We start from the raw sequence: 12,436 nt of genomic DNA, 5'->3' as shown, positions 1-12,436 counted from the left end.
ACTCTTATACAGTAAATTAACATTTCTGCCACAACTTTAAGTACAATTTTCATGGGAGATGCTACTCTTGAGTCATTAGTTTCATGCAAGTTGATAACACTAGTACTTACGATGAAGACGAGTGTGTCCAAAATGTATGTTAACCTGTTAGGATGAGCTCCTGAAAAGAAAATGAGATTATTCATGCAATTCTACATATATATATCAGGGAAAATATTCGTTTTGCAAGTCATGTAGCTGAGTGACTTGGACGGTTAAGGCGCTGGCTTTCTGAGCCCAAGTTGGCAGATTTGCTCCTAGATCATTCGGGTAGTATTTGAAGGTGCTCAAATACAGTACGTCAATCCGTGTCAGACTTCTTGGCACGTGAGGACTCCTACCGGGCAACATTCCCGCACTTCGGCATCTCGGGAAACTGTAAAAATAGTTAGTGTTACGTAAAACCAGCGTTCTTGTAGCGTTTAGCCAATTAAATAAGTATACCGAATGTTTCTGCGGTTTCCTTATAACCGCATAACCTTTGGTGGTGCTATTTGAGGATCCAACCAGCCTCTGGGCTGATGACCTAACAGACACAGACACCGAATGTGATTGCTCTAGCTTTTAACATTCCTGAGAAAAGTGTAAAGATTAAGAATTTGTCACTTTCGAAAATGTAATGTTAGCTGACAGCTGAGGTGGCAGTGGTGGCGCCATATTTATATAGCCACTTAAAATACACTTTTATTGCATGAACATAACGTGTTGCTTAGCAATCCTTTCCTAGGTCTTCTAATTATCTTGCTGTCTAGGACGGTCTGTTATTCTGCTTCAACTCGTGCCGTCTACCTCAAAATGCTGATTAGTGCGCCCAGATTCATCCATCTTGCTCATTCTTAAAATGACCCTACTGCTGTTATTTCGCAGATGTTCAGCTGTCTTAGTTGATAGTGCTCAGTTAGCTAAAGCAAGCAGTGGAAGCGAACGTGCTGAGTGGCGAGTGCCGAGCAATGATTGGAGGTGAGCAATATCGGGCTGCGATTGGAAGATGGCAGTACAGACTGAAAAAGAAGTCAACTTTAAGAATGGAGTATAAGTAGCACCTGGGAAAGATGGGAGAGATGATTGTGGTGGCAGCCGTGATAACTGTGCGACTAGTTATTGGGGGCATGGAATTGAACCTCGGCCTGAATACAGGTGGCAATATTAGCTGGGATGACATATAAATCTTTAAGGAGGTGGTGAAGGAGGTATTGAAAGAAGCCTGCGCTATAGGCCAGATTGAGATGATCTAAGGAGTTTGAAGATATGAAGACGTGGATCCAGGAGAAAATGGGGGAGTCAACGACCAAGACGGAAAGCAACGAGAAAGAAATAGTGATACTGAGAGAGAAGGTATAATACTTTAAAGACCGAACTCGATAGCTGCAGTCGCTTAAGTGTGGCCAGTATCCAGTATTCGGGAAATAGTGGGTTCGAACCCCACTGTCGGCAGCCTTGAAGATGGTTTTCCGTGGTTTCCCATTTTCACACCAGGCATATGCTGGGGCTGTATCTTAAGGCCACGGCCTCTTCCTCCCCATTCCTAGCCCCTTCCTGTCCCACCGTCGCCATAAGACCTATCTGTGTCGGTGCGACGTAAAGCAACTTACAAAAAAAAAAAATACTTGGAAGAGAGTGGCGAAAATGAAGAAAGCAGCAGCAATTAGCAGTCAGGAACGTATGAGGAAATGCAAATGTATATACGGTGTGCAGGAACGTGTGAAAGAAAACAGTGGGCATATTGGTATAAGGTGGTGGAAGTTATTCAGAATAAAATGAAGATTATCTGAAGTGAGGTGGACATCGATGATGCAGAAAGGGTAGGCAAAGTGAGCGGGCATAGGCCAATTAAAGTGAAGCTGTTATCTACTTTGATGGCTGATATTGTTGAGAAACTAGGGGAATTTACAAGGTGAGAAAATGTGGGTTAAAGGAGGCATGGGAAGCGAAGGTAGTAAGTATTCGAAAATTTTAAGGAGGCATTTAATGAAAGCCAGGCACCAAGGACTGAGAGCCCACATCAGGAGTCAACGGCAGGTGGTATCCAACAGCAGATGGGTGATCTCATGGCCAGTGACGAAACTGCAACAGATGAATGAGAAGCTCAAGCAGGAAGAAACACCGTGACAAGGCAAGATGGCAGGCATGTTGCAGAGCGAGCGGAGGGAAGCGGGTGAGGTAAGAGACGAGTGCATGGCAGGGGTCAGTGTCCAGTGTAGTTCGGGAACAGAAATGAAGAGTCAGCAGGCATCGGTGGAGGGAGATGCGCAAGAATCGGCAAGTCAGGCCTTCAGTGGACACGTGCGTATCAAAGGTGAAGGTGCACGTGATGAAATAAAAGGAAGAGAAGCCTTGAACAAAGGGAGAAATTTGAGCTTAGGGGATCTGTGGGGTAAGAAAACTAAAGGTGTCGAGGAAAAGGAGGGCAAAGAGCGTCCCAGTATGTCCAAAAGAGGGAATGGAAGCAGGAGAGAGGGCCATAATAAGTAAAAATAGAGGAGGAAATGGGGATGCAAGGGAGGGTAAGGCAAAACTAGACTGGAAGATAGGGTTTGTAAGTATTGAAGGATTGCTAAGCAAGTTGGGCAATGAGGTCACAAAGGTAGTCGAAAGCTTCGACATTGTTGCGCTTCTGGAGACTTGGTTAGAAATAGGGAAGATGATTTCGTGGAGGGGGTTTGTGGTCAAGTACAAATCTAAGAGAAAAGAGCGCAACAAGGGTAGAACGCCAGGGATATACTGCTCGTTAGTGTGGTAAATCAAGAAATGCTGTTAAAGCAGGTATTCCCCACCTGTGGTCCGTTTGAACGACGAAGTGGGTCCGCGAAGGACTAGTAATTTAACTTACATTCCCTGTTACTCAAATGTTAGTATAATTTATGTAATACTCTACTTAAGTAAAAGTACAGTTATGTGGCCATAGGTGTAGAGCGGTGGCGCTCTGAACGCCTACTTTCTCTTTCAGCAATAAAAGAAAATGGACAATTTAGCAAGCTAGTTGTCATGTTCGTTGTATTGTAATCTGTCTTGCCGTGGACTCTGGTTTAAATTCTTGTCTTTCAGGATTCGCGATTTTCAAAGTTAGTGTAAATACGGATTGATGGTTAAAATCGGGGTCGCTGAAGAGGCAAAATACTGAAGAGCTTAGAACTTCAAAATAAAAGTTACCTAGATCGGGGATTTTTAATGCTCGAGAAAAATTGCAAGCGACAACTTCAGTATGTATGAATGTTCAGTCCGTCAGCGATTCCGCTGGTGGGTTCCTAAACAGCTCTGCCATCAGCTGTCATAGATGGCCTAGGCATCACTGAAGAGGCGTACGAGGGAAACGAGTGAGGTAGTTTCCCGTTGCTTTCCTCACCGAGCCAGAGTAGCTATTACGTATCAGTCTGCCAAGCCCACTGAAATGCATACGCCAACCGACCCTATGAGCAACATTTTCGCACCATTCATAGCAGGGACTGGCTACATAAGGATTGGCATTACTAGCATCGCTCATACCTCAGTCACTTTCATATTGTCAAAGCCAAGGATAAGACAAAGACAGACAGATCTATGAAAGTAACAAAATTGCTCTAGCCTATACCAGAAGACATAGTGCACTGTAAACACTAGGTCCTGCCATCTAAGACATATAACTTCAGTACCACAGTCAAATTTACTACTTTGTCTATCATTGAGCCAAATCTCTAATACCTAGCTTAGTTTCACGAAAGGCGCAACCATCACATTGTTTCAAGTAACTTAAAACTTATTTTCGTGGTTTTTTTTTAAAATAAGGTTTTATGTCATGTAAGATATTACAGGGTATTTAATTCAGAGGTAAATATTAAAACATAAATGTAATGCAGCAACCATGTTGTTTCAGGCATAATTTAACAGCCCAAATTATGTACTTATTTTCTGGTAACCTCACTAAAAAAAAAAAAAGAAATATTTTGAGTGGCAGGGGGTTGGCCGTGACACGAGCTTCGGAACAGCTGCTGTAAAGGCTTCTTTTCTTCAACATTGGATGAGGCTGTAATCATGAAACTTCTAGAATCGTTTGCATGACCGCCTGCTTATTGTTAGCATAGTTGGTGAGGCACTCGCTTGCTATGCAGAAGTGTGCTTGAAGTATCTTGGCACAGTTATTTGGTATTTAAGGATGATTTAATGGGAAAGGCCTGCTGGCAATTTACAGATCGTTAAAAAAGCCTCTTTTAGGGCAAAAATTCCGCACTTTGTCTCTTGAAACCTGTATCAATTGAAGGGATGTTGATCTGAGATGATGTCCATCCGGCTATTCCAGATTTCCTAAAAAGCAGTCTTCCAGGTTAAGCACTGGTCCCGGAGAACAGAATGTCCGTTCGCCCTGAACCGACGACTTCACACTTTCATTGACTTTGCCCGACTGATCGCTACAATAGTTTCAGACAATGGTGCGGACGCACATGTATCGTTCTCTATAGGGGAAAAATGCTACTTCGTATGTTGAATTTGTACATTAGAGTTGTCGAGAAATCTCTTATAACTACACATTACCACCTTTGATCCCCAGACTCGGTGCTAATATCCCTTATTTTGTGGAATATAGTTTTTATGGCGCTGCGGCGTACTCCTTGAAAGCTATTTTGAGAATGCCTTTAGAACGGTCTGTGTAGCGTTGAGTTCCACTTGAGTCATAGCTTATTGTTAGTAATACCGCTGCATTTATCCGCAGTAACTGCCAGATGTTAGGGAGGAACAGTGCCATGCTATCAGTAAACAGGATTACTTAGTCTGTATCCCCACTCCTAGAAAGTAAATACCTCCATAAAACTGAAGGAATCGCATCAATGTTTGTAGTACGAACGATTAGCGATGCATGAGATTGACACGTTAAGTCGTGTAAACTCCCTCGACACTAAGACTCAGCGGAATCACGTCGCATGGGGTTGCTAAGTTTTACAGATTACAAGAAGCCACCACCACGTGTTTCACGACAGAATATTTCCCCTCTTACTCTTTAATATACATTTGTCCAACAAACTTGAGAAGTTCTATTAAGTTAAGAAAGTGGCATGCATTGTCAGGTTTGGACAGTTTGTAAGGAATATTATTGATGAAACTCGTTCTAAAAGCATATAGATGCACCCCTTTATAGATAAACTTCTGTGTATTAATTATTCAAGGATTAATCATGGTGTACTCCTTCCTTGTATTCGGGCACTTAGAAATGTTTAGCCCATCACTCGGTGTCGCGCAGTTATATTCATGCGTTGAAGGACTCAGATCTGTATAAATAAGACTTTTGTCTTACATCGGTCAGAATTTTTTTAAACTAGTATTTGTGTGTTTCTCTTTCAGAATAAGAAGGAAATGACATTTTAAAATATGTATGTAGGCCTGTGTCGCCAGAAAACTGCTGAAAACTGAAAAAATGGTATTTAAGGTAAGGGTAGAAGGCACTAAAATGTAGGCTATACATGTTATTCACACTACGTCAGGTAGTTTAGGCCAAGGTCTGAAATTAATTCTCGAATATCTCCGTGGATACGGTTTTTATCGATAAATGCTACATACGAATTGCAGAAAATACAGTTTCCGATGTTACGCGCAGTACAGATCGATCCTACGACGAACAGTAAGGGAAATACAGTATTTACAATTCGGTTAATTTGTACTATGTGTCCTATCGTTGTCAATATTTATCTTACTGAAAAATCATTTGTAACCAAGAGAGAAGGACAGTAAAACCTGATCCTCCATTCCTCATACATTTTTATCGCAGTAGGAAAGATATCGTCTCGAATGTGTTCTCCGTCCCTGGGCTGGGATTGTGACGTGCGATCTAGGGGACTTGCTTCCCCGAATAGAACAGCCTCTCTCTGAATCCTGGCGGGGAGGAGCTGTGGAGTTAGGCAAGTTGTTCTTTATCATGCCATTCGTCTGGTTCAAACATGTTCCGATGACTGCTGGACTAGTCAGTCATGTAATTCGTTATTCAAGCTGTTTGAACCGTACACTGGAGGAGCTGAAATGAAAATGAAATGGCGTATGGCTTTTAGTGCCGGGAGTGTCCGAGGAAAAGTTCGGCTCGCTAGACGCAGGTCTTTTTGACACCCGTAGGCGACCTGCGCGTCGTGATGAGGATGAAATGATGAAGACGACACATACACCCAGCCCCCGTGTCAGCGAAATTAAACAATTGTGGTTAAAATTCCCGACCCTGCCGGGAATCGAACCCGGGACCCCTGAGACCAAAGGCCAGCACGTTAACCATTTAGCAATGGAGCCGGACAGTGGAGTAGCTGATAGGAATTGGGAGTTAACAGCCGCCAATCAGATTTTTTTTTTTTTTTTCAGTTTACCTGAACCACCTATACGGCCCACCTGTCGACAGGTGCGATAACTAGCCACAAATAAATTTCAAAATTTCCTCCTTACCACATTAAAGCGCTGTTAAAGTAGACGTCCACTTATGGCATCTGGAGACAAATATCTTACGTCCGGTTTCTGGAATGGTGAGATATCTGTGCGGTAGCTATTCATTTGTTACAGCTGTCGACTCTATAAATCTTCGTCGCGTGGCACAGCGTAATAGCAGGTAACTTACCGAACTGTGAACTGTTAGCTCGTTGATCAAGTTTCATAACTATTCACTCCTTGCACTACTTTGTTTTTATACATATGGTTTGTTCGTACAGAAATCGGAAACTCTCACAAACCCTCACATTCAAATCTTCCTTCAGTTTCATACAGTTTGACGATAGCTAAGACATTGTTTGACTGCAGTATGATACGTAAATACCGCGTAATTAACATATATCTTAATTCTTTGAAATATAGTATCTTTAATTGAAAGCAATCGCATGATGAAAGTATACGCTCACTGCCAATTTTAGTCCCACAATAGGCCCTACTACGATAACTGTTCGTTTATGCTCACTTACTGGTACAAGTGCTTTTATGGACGAATAGTCACCAAAAAAATCTGATAGCATAAAAGCGCATTGTAGTTAGTTGACCAAGAAGAAAACTACAGTTTGTCGCATTACGCAGATTATCGCCTTTAACCTCAACCAAACGCATGATGGTATATTTGTATAGTCTGTATTTCTTTGAATTAATTCACCGTAACTATACATCATACGAACATGACGATGACGACGACGACGATGATGACGACGACGACGATGGCGATGACGACGATGATGATGATGGTTGTGGTCGTTCTAGAATGCTATCCGTGTCTAGAACTTCTGCATCGAAATATTGAGAATGCACAAAAACAGTATACGGTACTGTATTAATTGCCGGTATCCAGTACGGTACTGCGCATGCGCCCGCCAAGTTACCGAATATGTATATATACCGGGTGGCGCAAGTCACTATACACTCGGGAAATGTTATTTAGGTTGGTGCCACGTACGGAATGGTTGGTAAGAAACGGGAAATGACACGGTCTTAACAAATGAATCGTAACTATAGTAACAATGGTGTCAGCTGTTACTTGAGTTGTGTTATCAAGACAGTTAAGGAAAAAGGGTATTTTCGCTTTGACGATCGCTTACCAAAGCTGTTTAAGTGCTGTACTCAGGGAATGGAGAGAACATTTAGAGTCAAATCCACCGACACGTAAGGCTGTTTACAATGTACTTCATAAATTTGAAACTGAAGTTTGTTTTGGATGCACCTCGAAGTGGGCGACCTAGAGTAACACGACCTGACGATAATCAACTCAATATCCGTTTGACCGGACGAGATGGTCGTGCGGTTAGGGACGCGCAGCTGTGAGCTTGCATCCGGGAGATAGTGAATTCGAACCCACTGTCGGCAGAACTGGTTTCCCATTTTCACACCAGGCAAATGCTGGGGCTGTACGTTAAGGCCACGGCCGCTTCCTTCCAACTCCTAGACCTTTCCTATCCCATCGTCGCCATAAGACCTATCTGAGTCGGTGCGACGTAAAGCAAATTGCAAAAAAAAAAATCCGTTTTGCTGTCACGATCAGTCCAAAGATGTCCAAAAGACTATTAGCGGTAGAGTTCCCAAACATATCACGTCGGTCAATCCAAAGGATAATTACGTCAGCAGAGCTTGAAAGAGTAAATTCTACTCCTGATGCATGGGTTGATGGAAGATAATGTTCGATCAGTATAGAGTTCACCAGAATTTATTTCTGAACATTTTGTGGTCCGATGAGGCCACATTCAAGTTGTCGGGACACGAAAAACGAGCATATTATTTTGGAGCAGCCGATAAATCAACCCGGTGTAAATGTGTGGGCCGCAATATCGACACGTAGAGTTTTGGCCGTGCTTTGAGGGAGCTCTCACTGGAGAAAAGTAGCCTACTTGACTCAACTTCAAGACGTTACACCAGGAATCATTCATATGGACAACTTCGATCTGTACTTCCAGCATGATGGAGCTCCTGTACATTATGCATTAGTTTCAAGACGTATCTTGATAACGGTTTAAAAGGAGGGTGCTTCGACGTCGCGCTGCAGTTGAATTTCCACCACGATCCCCCGATACTACCCCAATGGATTTCTTCCTTTGGGGTATGGTTAAAGACTAAGTCTATGGAAAGAAACCACGAACCCTTGGACTGACTGGTTACATTGAGGACGCCATCCACAGTATGGACAATATTCAGCTGTGTGTGCATGTGACAGTGTTCCAGATAGACTTCAACGGTGTATCGATGAAGAAGGAAGACGGTTTGAATAAAAAAATTGGTATGTACCGCAATTCGTTGGTAGACATGTATTATGTTTAAGTGAAGAGTGTAGTGACTTTTGCGCCACCCGTCTATTTTTCAGGATACTCTAAGTTAGCGGGCGTTTTATCTGACCGGTACATTTATCTCACTTCCATGACGTAAAACCACAAGTTAACCATTCGACACAGCTATAGGCTCCTTCTCACATTCGAGAAACAGGGCATTAGGATTCCAGTGTCCACTACCCTTCAAATGACTTTCCGTAGTTGGCCACTTAACCTCGTGGTAAATACTGTATTAGAGCAGTATCTTTTTCAATGTCTTGGGAGGGATTCCTTGCTTTACAACAGTCACACATTTTCATTCCCTAACAGCAGGTTACAATATACAATCGGTCTATATGGAACTGTTGAGTAAGATTTAAAACCCTTATTACTGGTATGTATAGCCCTGCGCTCTTAGAGTAGGTTCCTGTCCCAGTGAATTTTGTGTTCGGTAGACTGTCATTTAACTACAATATAAATTGGCAGCTGGACTAGAATGTAGTTGGTCCAGCCGCACATGGGTAGAAGACCAAACGCATAGGATCCCATAGGAGTATTATTCTGCTTCAGGCTTTGCTTGCCTCAAGCGAGTCGGCAAGAAGCAGAGCTGCTTAGCGTGTCTCCCAAACAAGAGCTCACGCGTAGTGAGCGCACAAGCCATAGCGACCGAACCTAGTTCCCTTCCTGCAAGGTTGGTCGTCGGGCTTCTTTCTGTGGTGTCCGGATATTTCGTACCACGGACATTCCGTACAACATTATTTTTGAGGACATCTCGTACCACTAGGTCGTTACCTACCCCAAATATTTACGTCGTACCATTTGATGTCAAATTAGAATTCCATTTCCACGCCAAGGGACGTAATGAGCCTGACACACGTTTTAGAAATCAGAAACAAAAATAACGTTAAATATTTCCTGAAGAAAACTGAAATAATTGACCTTTACACTAGACTTATCACTTACGTTTATTTTTTGTACGGTGCTAGCCGACAAATGTGCAACCCAATAAACTCTTGCTAATATCGCATTTCCTCACAATGGGAATAAACCCTGAAACAAAACGATACAATAGAAATGTACATCGTCTTCGGGCGCAGTGTGACCGACAAGCATAAGGATGGATAACATTACTGTTATTGCGAATATTTATAAACTACTGCATTATTTCATTATCAGTCAAGTAAAATAAAACTTTTTGATTAACTGGCCGATATGGGCTTGAAGGTCACGCGGAAACGGGAAACTACTGAAAGGCAGAAGTAGCTATTAGGTCCCCGCGAATGACTAATGAGGTAAGAATTAACGCATGTGCCAGTCAGACCAGTCGCGCCCGACGGAAGGTTATCAGTAGTGGTCGCACCGTGAGGAGGCTTCTGAGCCAGTAGTGGACATTGGATATACAAACGAATACATTCATTAGGATATCGTTTTTTACTTCGTAATACTTCCCACTCTTTCAAGTGGTCCGGCATGTGCTCTCCTAAATATTTTAAAATCATCAGCTGGCACTTCGCAGTTAATCAGCCGGTCAAGTGGTATGAAATGGCCTAGAACCTCTTCCTGTAGCCCGGCTACCGAGTAGCCCAGTGTGAAGAGCTCCATTTAAAACAATGTTCATACCTGCCAACCCTTCCGATTTACCCGGAAGTTAAGTGTTTTAGCTCGTCTTCCAATCTACCTATTTATTTTTACTTCATGTTTTTCACCAATATAACCTCCAGTACGGTCAATACCCCTAGGATAAAGGATAAATTTTTATGTGCTTGTGTAATTTACGCAACCTCATTTTCTAGCGTATTTATTTGAAGCTTTATTTCGCGAGTGTATCGTCCGTCGCTTTCGTGTATCGTATATCCTGCTCACCACTGCAGCGTGTGTGCGTTACAGCTGGGAATTCAGGACGACAATCGTCCTACATACAAGCGAGGCTAGCGCGCGCTAGCGACTCCGTTAATCGGGACGAAAGAATGAGTTTACTGTGTATCAAAATCGAATGTTAATAATGTGAGTCATATTGATCTGTTTGGTATGTGTTTCGCGTATTTCAGCGCATTTGTATTCATTATTACTTCATAATTTTAATGTTTTGAATGCATTTCCGAGAGTTGTGTCGGTGACAGTTGCTGGTATTTTCTCTTCGCGTTAAGGCCACAAAATATAACGAACGTTATGTGTTCAGAGATGCTTATAAAAATAAATTTCCGTTCATTTTACAATATGATAAAGGAAACTATTATGCATTTTGTTCCGTGTGTCGGTGTGATATAAATATTATTCGTATGTATATGTAATAAATGAAAATGATTAGGGACATTTTTCACAGACCTTTGGCGCAGTATACGTGATGGAATCTAACAATTTAAAAATCTTCCTATTTTTTTATTTCTAAAAGTTGGCAGGTATGAATGCTTCACACGCACGGGCGGCTGGTATCAGATTCCAGTTGCCTAGTGTGAAGCGGCCCTTAAGCCACGGGTGTTGAACCCTACCCGCCGTAAGCCCAGTGCCCGTGCTAGAAATACCTGTGCACGCGGGCTCAGGTCTCTTCCCCCCAGTCGTAATGTACTTCCCCTCGTTGCTGACTCAGCGCTGTGCACGTACAGAGAATCACAAAAGTAATCGGGCTCTATTGTTTTGTGCTATTTTTAGACCTTTATTAACAGAAAAACATAATTTAGGAACAATCTTGGCACAAATTGAAATGGGACACATGTAATAACAGCATTTTTATACTTGAAAACTTACCCTATTATTTGTTTTTGTTAAGTTTGGCAAATATACGCACCAAAAGACGTATCTTTAAAACGGAGCACTAAAACAACTTCCATTTACCTAGTAAAAATCCTTCAAAACTTACCACCATTCCCTTTCTAATAAAGCTTGAACCACACTCCAATCCATAGTGGTTTACGTACTGTGCATCTTCGCAGCAAATCCTGCAACTGCCCATATTTGCTGGGAATATGGGTACAAGCTATTAAATGATCGAGTAACAGACATGATTACATTCACTTTGTATTATAACAAGGTGGTTGTATTGAACATACATATATCAAAAGGGGTAAATATATAATTAAATACTGATCATGAACAAATGTTACCAAGGAAATAGAACTAATACCATTATTAGGTTATCAAGTGGGAATCGCTTGTACTGAAGTAGAAAATGTAAATAACATAAAACTGGCCCAAGTTGTGTGTAATATAAGAAAAAGAAGGCTTAATGTAACAAATCACATGAGAGCATTCTGAGTCAATAGATATTGACAGTTTTAACTACGCTCATCACAATAGAAAGAATCGCCTTCCACCTCTACGCAGTCCTCATGGAACCACTTAGCACATGAACCACACCACTTAGCCCACTTCTTCCCTTCATTTTCATCATAATTCCCCTTACACACAGGACAAATACAGGGAACTATGTTGCTCCTTAAAAGGCTCGTTTACAAGGGTAGAGTAGCGAGGCGAGTAGAGTAGCTACGTTACTCTATTGTACCACTGTCTGGTAGAGTTGACACTCGTTTCATACGGGGTTAGTCATACAGGAGAATATAGTAGCAACATATCAAGACGTAAGCACATCGTATGGAAGTTTTGAAAAACATTTGCAAACATATTAGTGCAAGAGGTTAGTGAAGCGTTAGAAGAAGCAAATGAGGAAAGAAGGGAATGGGCAAGAT

At 42.0% G+C, this 12,436-nt stretch overlaps 1 protein-coding gene across 8 annotated transcripts in view; it reads left to right on the top strand.

The window, feature by feature from the left end:
• The window catches only part of PMCA (plasma membrane calcium-transporting ATPase 3), a 1,641,549-nt gene that overhangs the window by 600,708 nt on the left and 1,028,405 nt on the right, over window positions 1-12,436 (top strand). The gene's annotated exons all lie outside the window — the stretch shown is intronic.

Source organism: Anabrus simplex, chromosome 2 (genome assembly GCF_040414725.1).
Source record: "Anabrus simplex isolate iqAnaSimp1 chromosome 2, ASM4041472v1, whole genome shotgun sequence".
Lineage (NCBI taxonomy): Eukaryota > Metazoa > Arthropoda > Insecta > Orthoptera > Tettigoniidae > Anabrus > Anabrus simplex.
Note: the sequence above shows the minus strand (reverse complement) of the source record. Positions and strands in the feature narration are given on the sequence as shown.